The sequence below is a fragment of the Taeniopygia guttata genome, chromosome 37 (assembly GCF_048771995.1).
Source record: "Taeniopygia guttata chromosome 37, bTaeGut7.mat, whole genome shotgun sequence".
Lineage (NCBI taxonomy): Eukaryota > Metazoa > Chordata > Aves > Passeriformes > Estrildidae > Taeniopygia > Taeniopygia guttata.
Genome location: NC_133062.1, coordinates 7034664 through 7046533, shown reverse-complemented (window position 1 = coordinate 7046533; position 11870 = coordinate 7034664). Strand labels below are relative to the sequence as shown.

Genomic DNA, 11870 nt, shown 5'->3' with positions numbered 1-11870 from the left:
CAGCCCAGTACAGCCCCAGTGCCCCTCCAATCCATCCCAGTACAGCCCAGTCCCTCCCAATACACCTGAGGTAATTCCCAGGCCCTCCCAGTTCCCCCCAGTGCCATCCATATTCCGCTCCAGTGCCCCCCAGTTATCCCCACAGCGTTCCCGCCCATTGTGGGGCAGCGGCACAGACGGAATGTCCTGCGGCCCAAATCCCTGCTCCTGCCACACAGTGCCCAGCCTTCTCCCCCTCCTCCTCCTCTCCCAGCACGGCACAAATTCCAGCTCGGAGGAGGCTTCCCCAGAGAGGGCTCCTGCTCCAGCCTGAGTGTCCCTGCAGAGGAACAGGGCATCTTTCAGGCACTTCCACAAGCTCAGGGTTCTTACTTCATGGGGAATCTGGGGTGAAAATGGCCTTGTTAGGAAGGACAAAAGCGGAGGGAATGGGTTGGAAATTATTAGTAAAAATGTTCCATTGTACAGGGAAAGTTCACAAAATCATTCCCTGCTTTTTTCCTTTTCAGATTCTTTCTTCCAACCACTGAGAGGACCAGCTTGTTCTGGTGCTTTTCATGCACTGATTGTACTCTTGATTCATATCAGTGCTCGAGAGGTGGAAGCTTCTAAACTGAACACAGAAACAAACTCCCTCTGTCAGCCCATTTTCATCTTCTACATCACTTTCAAGATGTCCATGGGCATGTTGGAACGATTATCACACTGCTCTCCAGTTCTGGCTGCAGGCTCTGGAGATTCTTTCTCTGCATTCCCTGACAATTCCTGGGAGCCCGTCATGGTTTCTTAGGCTAGAGCAATAACAGTGAAAATCTCACCAATGGCACAACTGCCCAGCCCACAAGGAAAAGAAAGAACAAGCTATAAAGTTCTTCAAATATTTGTCCCACTTTTCTGCAAGAGTCGAGCTGCACACACACGGTGTGGGAAGCCAAGAGAAGCTGCAGCTGGTGGCACATCTTGTGACAGAAACTGCTCAAAGCTTCCTCATTCTCCAGCAAAGGTTCTTGGAAAGAGCAAACAGGACTGTGGAGAAGATTCTGGGAAAACTGAAAGAGCTTTTAAGAAATGAAATGAAAATGGAAAGAAATAATCCAAGATGTTTTTCTCTGTTTATTTTTATGCTCCCCTTTTCCATCTTACACTACTTCCCCATCCCATTAATTGCAAATGGATCTCACTTCTAAGATCCACAATTTGGCAAGTTTTAGACACTCTAAAATAGCATGAGCTACACACATTTTACCTTCCCCTGTTTTTTTTTTTTTGGTTGTTTTTTTTGGGTTTTTTTTTTTTTTGGGTTTTTTTTGGAAATCAATGATGGATAGGTAAGTGCAGTTCTTGGGTCAGGTACAAATTCAGCATTCAGGGAATACGCCCCGATAGCGTTTGACCCTCAGCAGGGACAATGCACAGCAGCGGCCGAGGGGATTCCTGTGCCCCTGGGCAGGAGTCCAGACTCTGGGTCTGGGCTGAACACGGCAAAGTTCCCGTGTTTGGACAGAGGAAGGGGCTGTCCCCGGGGCGCCGGCCCCGAGCCTCCCGTGTCCCGTTCCCGAGACCGAAGGCCTGGGGATGGCCGGCCCGGGGCGGTTGAGGGGCGCTCGGGGGCCGCTCCTGGCCCCGGGCCGAGCGCTGACAGCCGCGTCCCGCCCGCAGGGAAGGCGCAGGAGGCGCTGCAGCAGCGCTACCGAGTGGGTTCGCTGCTGGGGCGCGGCGGCTTCGGCAGCGTCTTCGCAGCCACGCGGCTCTCGGATGGTGCCCCGGTGAGCGGCGGGGCCGGCGGGGGGCGCAGGAGGAGGAGGAGGAGGAAGAGAAGGAGGAGGAGGAGGAGGCAGAGGAGGAGGCGGAGCAGGAGGAGGAGGAGGGAGGAGGAGGATGGGGCTCGGCAGGGCGGGCGGCGAGCTGAGCCCGGTGGTGCGTTTGGCTTGCAGGTGGCCATCAAAAGGGTGCCACGGAACCGCGTCCGGCACTGGGGCGAGCTGGTGAGTGAGCGGGGCCAGCGGGAACAGCCGGGCCGTGCCGGGCGGGGATGAGGCGAGGCCCGGCATGGGGGAAGCCACCAGGACCCCTCGATGGGGAGCGGGCGTGGGGCCAGCGCAGGGCGCAGAGCATCCCGGGCTGGCTGAGGGGTTCCCCAGCCCTGGCAGGACATCAGTCCCACTGGTGGCATCGTGGTCCTCCCGCAGCCCGACGGCACCAGCGCACCCCTGGAGATCGTGCTGCTGGACAAGGTGTCCACTGGCTTCCCTGGTGTGGTCCAGCTGCTGGAGTGGCTTGAGCTCCCCAACAACATCGTGATGGTGCTGGAGCGGCCGGAGCGGTCTCAGGACCTCCTGCATTTCATTCGGGCACGGAGGTTCCTGTCTGAAGAGGTGGCACGGCAGCTGTTCCGCCAGGTGCTGGAGGCCGTGCGGCACTGCACCAGCCGCGGGGTCCTGCACCGTGACATCAAACCAGAGAATATCCTGGTTGACCTGGCCACTGGCCAGGCAAAATTGATCGACTTTGGCTGTGGCACCTACCTGCAAGACACAGCCTACACTCACTTTGCAGGTGAGCCTGGGCAGGGGTGTGCTCCCGGTCCCGCCACCTCATGGCCCAACATCTCACAGGCCAAGCTGGGTGTGGCAGCAAGGATTCTCCCTTTTGCTGCCAGTCAGGGTACTGAGCCTTCCCCTGAGTTGCTTTTGAGCGGGGCTGGGTGGGGAGGCATCTTCCAGCCCCACTGGCAGCCTTTGCCCACCACTCTGCCTGGGGCTGGGGTTGGAGCAGCAGCAGCCAGCCCGACAAAAGCACCCGTGGGTGGGGGTAGCATAGGAGGGAGCCAGAACCAGTGCACCAGCCAGTTTGGTGTGCAGGTGAGAGGAAGGGCTTGGGCTGCTCCACTCACCTTATTGCCTTGGCTTCATAATATTTTTAGGGCACTGCAGGCAGGCAGGGAGGATAAGGAGATGATTTTTCCCCCAGCCCTGAGTGGGTTTTTGCTTTGCATGTCACGGTCAGGCCTTGCCGGGGCTTCTGCTGCCCTCTTCCAACACCAGTGGCTTCTTGTCCAGCCCTGAGTTTGTACACAAGTCCCAGGTGCTGGCGAGAGTGCAGCAGTCGCCCTGTGTGCCACTGGGGCGGCCCCTGCACGCCCAGGGATGCTGGGGCCAGGCTCTGGAAGCAGCAGCAGCATCCCCCTGATGAGCTCCATCTGTATTCCATAGGAACACTGTCATACAGCCCCCCAGAATGGACCCACTTGGGCTGGTACCAAGGCGAGGCAGCAACGATCTGGTCCCTGGGCATCCTGCTGCACCAGATGGTCTGCGGGCAGCACCCTTTCAGGAGGGGCCGGAAGATCAGCTGGGACCATCAGCTCTCGCTGCCACAGCGGCTCTCTCCAGGTGGATCCTCATCTCTGGCCACGGGGGAATACCAGTGCTGGGAGACAGCAGCAGCTCGTGAGCATCTCGCTCTGGCAGCCGCTGAGGAGGTGCCACATGTCCTGCTCTCCTGCTCTCCTCCACAACAGGGAATTGATGGGAAAGTTTAGGCACAGCTCTGAGCACAAAAGCAGCATGGCCTGGGCATGGGAAGAGTGGGGCAAAGCAGGCAGGAGCCTTCTCTAGCTGACCGGTGGTTTCTGGTTTCTCTGCCCAGAGTGCCAAGATCTTATCAGGTGGTGTTTATCCATGCACTTCTTGGACAGACCTTCATTAGAAGATCTGTTCTGTGATCCTTGGATACAGGATATTCACCTGCCATAGAAAAAGGGAGAGAGCCACATGCACACTTTGCTCCAGGGCCCTGGTAAGTTATAGGTCCACACATGCCCTGGCAATCAGAAGCAAGGAAACCCAGACTTTTTTCCCTGCCTGTATCAATGCACTGGGATTGTTGGGTGGGAACACTCAGCCTTGTGCTGGAGCTGAGCTGCTCTGCCCAGCACTGGTGGCTGCCATCCGAGCTGGTTTTGCGTGTCCTGGTTCCCTGACAGCTGGGGCCCTGGGCAGAACCCTGACAGCCTGGTCTGACCCCCAGGGAAGGAGAAGGAGTCCTTGGAGAAGCTGTACCAGGTGGGGCTGCTGCTGCTGCTGGAGACAGCGACGACAACATCAAGGATGACACCTCTTCCTCAACCTGGCCACTGGCAGCTGAAGATGATGGACTTGTGGCACCGTCTTCAAAGCCAGGCTCCACAGCGAATTCGCAGATGAGTCCACAACTGGGGAAATGCTCCCAGATTTGGGCATTGCTCAGACTGGCTGGGAACAAAAGTTTCTCCCTTTGCTGGGGCAGATGCAACTTCAGTCGGCTGCCCAGCTGCTTTTTGGCAGGGCTGGGGGCATGGGCTGGGGTGGATACAAGATGGGAGTTGGCTCCTGGCCTGCCAACAGCCCCAAGCACCCAGCATGGCCTGGGCTGAGGCTGGGGCTGGGGCTGGGGCAGCCAGCCCGGCACAGAGAAACCCCCATGGCAGGAGCAGAGGTGGGACTCCAGAACCTGTGCAGGGGCTGCTTTGCTTTGCAGGCAAGGAAGGGCTTGGGCTGCTCCACTGCCCTTGTTTGCTTTGGGATCACTGTTATTTTGGGGGGCAGTGCAGGAGGGAAGAGAGAAAGTGTGGCCTTCTCTCCCCCATGGGTGGGATTTTCCCTAGCATGTAGGGGTTGGGCCTTCCTCAGACCTCTGACAGAGATAAGAGTTTTTTTCTTGTTTCCCCTTGTCTCTAATCTCTTTTCAACAGTTTGTTGTTTGTTTTTCTAGAGGAAGCGTTCTATGTAAGGTCCAGTCGGGATTGGGAAGTGCCTGGGAGCAGCTGCAGCGTGGATGGGCCGTGCCCTTGGAGAAGGCTGAGGACATCGTTTGGGACCAGCTTTTCTCCCAGCGGAGGATGGCGTGAGGTGAGTCCCCGTCTGCTTGGCATGGTGGGATCAGAGCTTTTGGGAGACTGCAACAAGCACAAGGAGGCTCCTGCTCTGGGCAGCTGCTGAGGGGCTGGATGTGCCGTGGCTGGCTGCAGGCTGGGAATGTCCTGCCCTCCTGCTCTGCTCCCAAAGGCAGCAGTGATGGGCAGCTCTGGGCACAGCTCTGGGCACGGCCAGCATGGCCTGGGCTCTGTGGGCAGCTGGGACAAGGGGACAGCAGCATTCAGCTGACGGGGCTTTCTGGTTTCTCTCCTTGCAGCCGGGCTCTGCGGGTGCTGAGGCTGCTCTGGGCTCTGCCAGGGCTCTGCTGGCCTCTGCCCTGGGCACAGCTGGGCTGGCTCTGCCCTCACATTGCTCTGACAGCTTTGCATCAGACGAGCCCGTTGGAGCACAGTGCCTGAGCTTTCTGCTTTGGCAGGTGAGTGAGACTCCCCTGCAGGCCAGGAGATTGCAGCTGGGGACACACATCCAATTGGCAAGGACCCAAACTCTCCATAGTCCCAGCTGAACCCCTGGATCTCTACAGGAACGCCTGGATCTCCACTATTCATTCTTCATTTCTTTTTGGCTGGAATTGTGCGGTTGCACTTTCTTCCTCCTCTAGAAGTGCCATGAGTGGCCAAAGCTGGCAAGTGAGCCGTGTTCCTGAGGCAGTGCAGTCTGGAGCTGATGGATGGAGAATTGCCCTTCCCACTTCCAAACCAGAGCAAAAAGCTGTAAGTGGGATTTTTCATCCGTAAGAAACCCCTGACAATTTCAGAGGGAATGTGCAGCTCATTCCCAGAGTGAGAAGGAAGGTCATCTTCTAAAGGATTTGGGGTTTGACAGAGTTGAGATTCCCAGTCCTGCCTGGAGCTGGAAGGGCCCCAATCAATTTCCTATTGCTTCGACCAGAATTTAAAATAACAATGTTGGAAGCAAACCCCAAAAACTGTAAAAAAGGCTGTTGAGGTCAGTAAGATGGATCCATGCCATCAGCACATTTACAATGTAAATAACTGAGTTCTCTTTTTAAAAATATCATTTACCTCTTAATGCAAAGTTACAGAAGTTGTTTCACTAGCACTTGGATTTTATTTGTATCTTTTACAATTCATCTAATTGTATATTTTTCTTTTTCCTTTTTTTTTCTTTAAGCAGAGGTCCTGGCCCTCTTCCAGCCAAAAGGGAAAGGGCCCCACCAAGCCTTGTTACCCACAACAACATGGTAAAGCTGAACACTAAAGGACCTTGGGGGTATTATTCTGGAATTAAAAAGTTGCCAGCTCCATGGACAACAGAATTATTGTTCCTAACCTGAATGACATTGAGCAAAAAGAATGAAGAACTGTGTCACTAAAATACTACTGACGTTTGCCAAAACACCTCCAGAGTTTCACCAAGGGATCAGTCATCAAAATGTTTTGAAAATTTAAAGACCAAGGTAGCCAAAGCACACAGTGTCACTAATTGCTGGGTATGTTCTCAGCTGAAGTTGGGAGGAATGGGGTTCCCTTGGAGGGCCCACCCTGTGGGGTGGCCAGAACTCTGTCAATGGGCTCTGCCTCGTAACGGAGTCAATGAAGGGACAGTTAGAGAAACCTGTGCTGTGGGACACGGGAATACAACGATCAGTTTGACAGGATTCACTCAGATTTCCCCTCAGGAGAAACCAAACCCTGTTACAGTTATAGAGGCTACAGTGTCAGAAGATTCCTGTGCTTTACCATCACTCCCAATGTCAGTAGAACTTGGGGTGCTGCAGCTGGTCAGTGTCAGTGTCACACCGCTCCCAGCTGCAGGGCCCCCATTTAGGGTCCTTCAGCAACGACCACACGGAAGACTTAGGGCCCAGAGAACATTTTCCACCCAAAGAGTGCCTTGGGTTTCCGAAAGCAAAGGATTCTGGTTCACCCTGTGCCCCATGTGCGCTGCCCCATCCCGTGGAGTTGACATGAATGAGCTGAATGGATTATTAGAAGAGGTAGTAAATGATACTGTTGAAATGCCCATTAGCACAATCTACGAGCTCCAACAAACACAAATGGGGACTCCAGAGAACCGCATGGCCTTGGATTATCTGCTTGCTGGCCAAGGAGGAACCTGGGCTATCAGGGGACGGGGATGTTGCACTGCTAGCAGTGATGGGTTTGAAGGCCAACAGGCAGGAATCACCTTGACAGAAAGAGCAGTAGAAGAGTGGCAGAAAGAAGAAAATTCTTCTTGGTGGGATTGGCTTCGTGGCTGCCAAATTAGAGGCTGCTGTGAAATGCATTGGTGGCAGGGCCTGTCATCATTGCAGTGTGTGCACTTGGTGAGTTGCTGTGACACTTTGTGCTGGGAAGTGGAGTATTGGGACCTTTCTTAAAAGAGACAGTCTCAAGAAAAGAGAGGCATTTGATAAATAACAGAGAATAGCAATATTTAGGCATGTTTTAAAAGGAACGTGAATAGCTCTGAGTAATGAAGTTAAACTGCACTTAATTGTAGAACAAGAGGAGATGCCTTTATGCCTAATACCTAAATCTAAGCTGTGTTACTGAAAGAATTATTACAAAGGTTGTAGTTGATTGTAGGTCTCAGGACCGATCAAAGTACCAAGGCCTGAACAGGTTGTGATCAAGGCCTGAACAGGCCCTGAGGCAAAGCTCACCTCTAGATGAACCTTCCAAGCAAATGTTGTATTTGTATCCACTCATTAAGGAAGCATGATTAACAACACGATCAATGCATGTGTTCCTTGATAAAACACGGATTTATCTTTCTGTATTTAGAAACAGACAAGGCCCCATCTGGCCTTGTTTGGGGGTGAAGGATCAAAGTCAACTCTCTTGGTTCCTCCTTCAGCCCTGGCCAGGCTTTGGGAGAAAGCAGTCAGGAGAATGAAAGCAGATGTTCTCGCAGTGGCAGTGATGCCAGCTTGTTTGTTTAACAGTGTAAAAGCTGGGTCCTCTCACAGCTTTGGGCTTGGAGCCTCATTGCTTGCAGAGGTGGAGGCACCTGCAGGAATTCCCAGTGTCTGGGAGTGGCTCTCCAGTCCTTGGCTTCCCCCAGCTGATGTGTGGCTGTGGATGATGGTAAAGCTTGAGGCTAACTGGTGATGGATCTTTCCTTAATCACTCCAGGCAATCTCTGGTAGCAATGACTGGATGCATTGCTGAGCTTCTTTTGTAATGCTTTGCTAATGATGATGTGCTTTGCTGAGCTTATCCTTTTGTAATTCTTTGCAGCTGTGCATGACATAAATGACACAATTCCTTCAGTTGGTGTCTGTGTCTTTGGTGCTGACCCTGCCCACTGGTGAGACAGGGCCCCTCCAGCCTAGAGTGTTACCTAGGAAGAGAAAAGCCATCACTCCAAATGTCCCCCCTTCCTCCTTGTTCCCCCCACTTTATACCCTGAGCGTGATGCCTGCCCTATGGTCTGGGGTATCCCCGGGGTCAGTGGGGGTCACCTGTCCTGGCTGTGTCCCCTCCCAAGCTGCCCCGCAGCCCCAGCCCCTCTCCAGCGTGGCCAGAGGAGGGGCAGGCCAGGCTTTGGCTCAGTGGGAGCTCAGCAAGAACAAAAGCATCTCTGTGTGCCCAGCCCTGTGCTCAGCACCCGGCCCAGCAGCAGCGTCTCAGTGCCAGGGTCTGTGCCATCAGTCCCTGCCAGGGGTTTCCATGGCACCTGCCAGGCCAGGTGACCCAGGTGTGGTGTCCCAGTGAGGGCTGCCATGCAAACAGTGCCCAGCACTGCCCCTTTCTGTCTGCCTGACCTGGCCTTGGCCCTGGCCCTGCTGTTTGCTGCAGGTTCCGCGGCGCCTGACCGGCCCGCGCGGCACAGGGCAGGCGGCCACGGCACAGACCCACAGCAAGGGCTCCCCTCTGGCTCTGGGCAGTGACACCAGCCCTGAGCAATGGGCTGGCGCACTGGGGTCAGTGCGGTGTCCATGGCAGCAGTCCCTTGCAGTGCCCAGTGCAGGTTGGGATGATGATCCACCCTCACAGCCGGCCCAGGGCAGGTGTGCGCTGCCCTTCCCCACAGCCTGTCTGCACAGAAGCACTTCCAGGGCTCTCTGCATTTCCCTTCCCTCCCTCTTGAGTCACTCACACACCTCGCAACGACCCACTGGGAGCTTTGAGCTGCAAGGAGTGCAAAGCTGGTCTGTCCTTCAGGAGTGGCTCTCATTCTGCCCTGAGCCAACTCTGGATTTGTGTTCATTGCAGAACTTCCTGTGTGTCTACATCATTCCTTGCAGGGCTCTGCCTTGGGGAAGGGGAACCTCCTTGGAGGTACCTAGGGCTTGGCACACACTTGAGGAGTGTGTCTGTTTTAAATGGGGAAGCTTAGGAGTTTTAGATTGCTTCAAAAAATAAAAGAGGAAAACCCCTCTTTGCCTGAGCGCAGCCAGTTCTCCAAGCACAGCAGGTCCCAGGTGACTGAGCAGAGACAGGACGGGCTTGGGCTATGTGGGGCAAGGTTGTCCACACTGCCTCAGACCTCCAGGCACAGCTTCTCTCACTAGGCCAGACATCCTCAGGAGAGTCCCTGGGCCAATATCAGTCGCTGAATGCTGCAGCCACCTCTGCTCTAAATAGAACAGTCATCAAATATACTCTTCAAAGAGGAATGTGGATTTATTGGAAGCTCTTGCAAATAGTTTTCCATCAGTATTGTAGGAAACCTCCTGACAAAGACTCTCCAGGGACTAATTCCAGCAGATAATTGCAGGCCATGATTGCACAAACCTCTCAGGACCCCAAGGCAAAAGCCCAAGTCCTTTGAAGAACCTGCCGTCCCTGGGAGCATGAAGGAGGGCCCAGGGCCATTCCTGACCAAGGCTCCCCAGGGCCTCTTCCCAGCAGCTCCCTGAGGCCAGGAGTGCAGGGAGGCAGAGGCTCTGTGTAGGCAGCTCAGCTGCTGAGCAGAGCCTGGGCTGGCTGGAGGCAGCAGAAAGGCCAAGGCCTGAGCCCCAGCCCCAGGGAAGGCAGATCCTGTCCCTCCCCGCCTGCTCAGGGCTCTGCCGGGAGCACTGGCACAGGGAGGGATGCTGAGGGCAGGACAAGGGATGACAGTGCCCAGCCTGGCTGGGGCTGTGCCAGGAGGCCCCAGTGCCTCAGGACAAGGTGTCTCCTCCTCACAGCCCTTGGTGGCAAGACGCTGCTGTGCCCCAGGGCACCAAGGCCTGGCTTCTCCTGGGCACTGCCAGCCTTGCCAGGGCCCTTGGCCATGTCCAGCACAGCTTGTCCTGCGCTGTCCCACAGCTGCTGCTGTGTCCCTGCAGGCTGCACACTCCCATCTCGCTGCCCCCGGGCCCTGCCCTGCCATATCCAGCCCTGCCCTGTCCCTGCCATGCCCAGGGCATGTCTGCAATTCCCCCAGGCAATGGGTGGGGATGGGCAAGTGTTCCTGAGGGCACAGGGAGGGGACAGCTGGGCTGGACTGACCCAAGGGATCTCCCATTCCATGCAATGTCATGGTCAGCAATAAACTGAGGGAAAGGAAGGGATAGGGCTGGCAGGGAGGGCTGTGGAGATTTTTTACCAAGACATTTCTCATACAAAACACAAAGTACATGTTCTTGATCCGTTCCTGCCAGAGGTGGCAGGGATGTGTTTCAGGAATGCAAAGGGCCCAGGCCTGAGCCCCAGCCCCTGGCAAGGCAGATCCTGTCCCTCCCTCATTGCTCAGGGCGCTTCCCGGGATGGGCACTGGGATGTGGGGATGTGCCATGCCAAGGGCAGGACCATGGGGCGGCCCCTGCCAGGCTGCTGAGCAGGGACAAGGAGGCACTGAGGCCCCAGGGCTGCAAGGGTAACTTGTCCCCTCGTGGCCTCAGGCCCAGGGCCAGCAGCCACGGCCAAAGTGCTGCACAGGTTGGCTCTGTCAGGGCCTTGCAGCTGCTGCACATCCCTGTGCCCTCTGCAGCCCAGGCTGTCCCACGGTGTCCCTGCCCTGCGCCTCTGTCCCTGCAGGCTGTCGTCATCCCCGGCTGCCCCACCTCGCTGGACCCTTCCTTTGCTGACAGCTCTGCCTCCTGCCTGCCCCTGCCTGGCCACACAAAGCCTTGGCCTTGATACCAAAAGGGTTAATTCAGTTTTTACTGTGCCTGTGAACTTTTAACACAGGAACAAGGTGTGCAGGAGCTGCTTTTCCAGCAAGGACAGTTGGAAGTGTAGAAGACATCTGGCTCAAGAGTGCAGTGATAGAAAAAGCAAGGACTGAACCTGGGAACTTGGGGTGTGTTTTATGGAAATGGGTAAATTGTAATTCACATTTAGTGACTGTGTATAAGCAACACACTGGTAGAGTTACATGTCCACATAAGGTTAGGAGTTATCCCTCACTAGACCTCAGGCCTGAATAAATGATCCCCTCTTAAATAGCAATTTAGTGTTAAGGAGTTTTGTTCTGATATTTCAGAGATTTGGTGGCCATGGGACCTCACAGAACCCAGGAGTCAGCTGTGACTCTGTCCAAACTCATGGAACAAAGGGTCCATGGTGACACAGCGGAACCCCATGGAACCAAAATCCATTTTGGCACACTGGGGCCACATTGAACTAATGGCCCATTGTGACACCACGGATCCAAGGAGACCATTGTGACCCTGAGAAACCTCTTGGAACCAAGGGGCCATTCTGACACAGCAAGGCCTCGTGGAACCACAGCTCCATTGTGACACTGCAAGGTCACACAGAACCAAGGTGGCCATGGAACCAAGGTTCTGCTATGGAACCTCATGGAACAAAGGGACCATGGTGACACTGTGGAACCAGGGAGACTGTTTTTGGCAGTAGGAAAGCTCATGGAACCCCAAGTCCATTGTGACACAGCAAGGCCTCATGGAACCAAGGGACCATTGTTAAACTGTGCGGTCTCATGGAACCATGAGCCATTGTAACACAGTGTGGCACCTCATGGAGCCAAGAGTCCATTGTTACACTGTGGGGCCCTGTGGCACCAAGGGGACCACAGTGACATTCTGGGGCCTCA

General features: G+C 55.1%; 1 long non-coding RNA gene and 1 other non-coding gene across 2 annotated transcripts; both read left to right on the top strand.

Annotated features, from left to right (window-relative positions):
- The first annotated feature begins 3217 nt into the window (after positions 1-3217).
- Positions 3218-4369, top strand: LOC140680250 (uncharacterized). Its single transcript, XR_012052647.1, has 3 exons — positions 3218-3392; positions 3649-3798; positions 3986-4369. It is a non-coding gene; the product is annotated as an uncharacterized lncRNA (long non-coding RNA).
- A 13-nt stretch (positions 4370-4382) lies between these two features.
- Positions 4383-6348, top strand: LOC100226943 (uncharacterized). The gene is made up of 4 exons (XR_012052646.1): positions 4383-4889; positions 5173-5331; positions 5518-5629; positions 6054-6348. It is a non-coding gene; the product is annotated as an uncharacterized protein (transcript).
- Positions 6349-11870: the final 5522 nt, after the last annotated feature.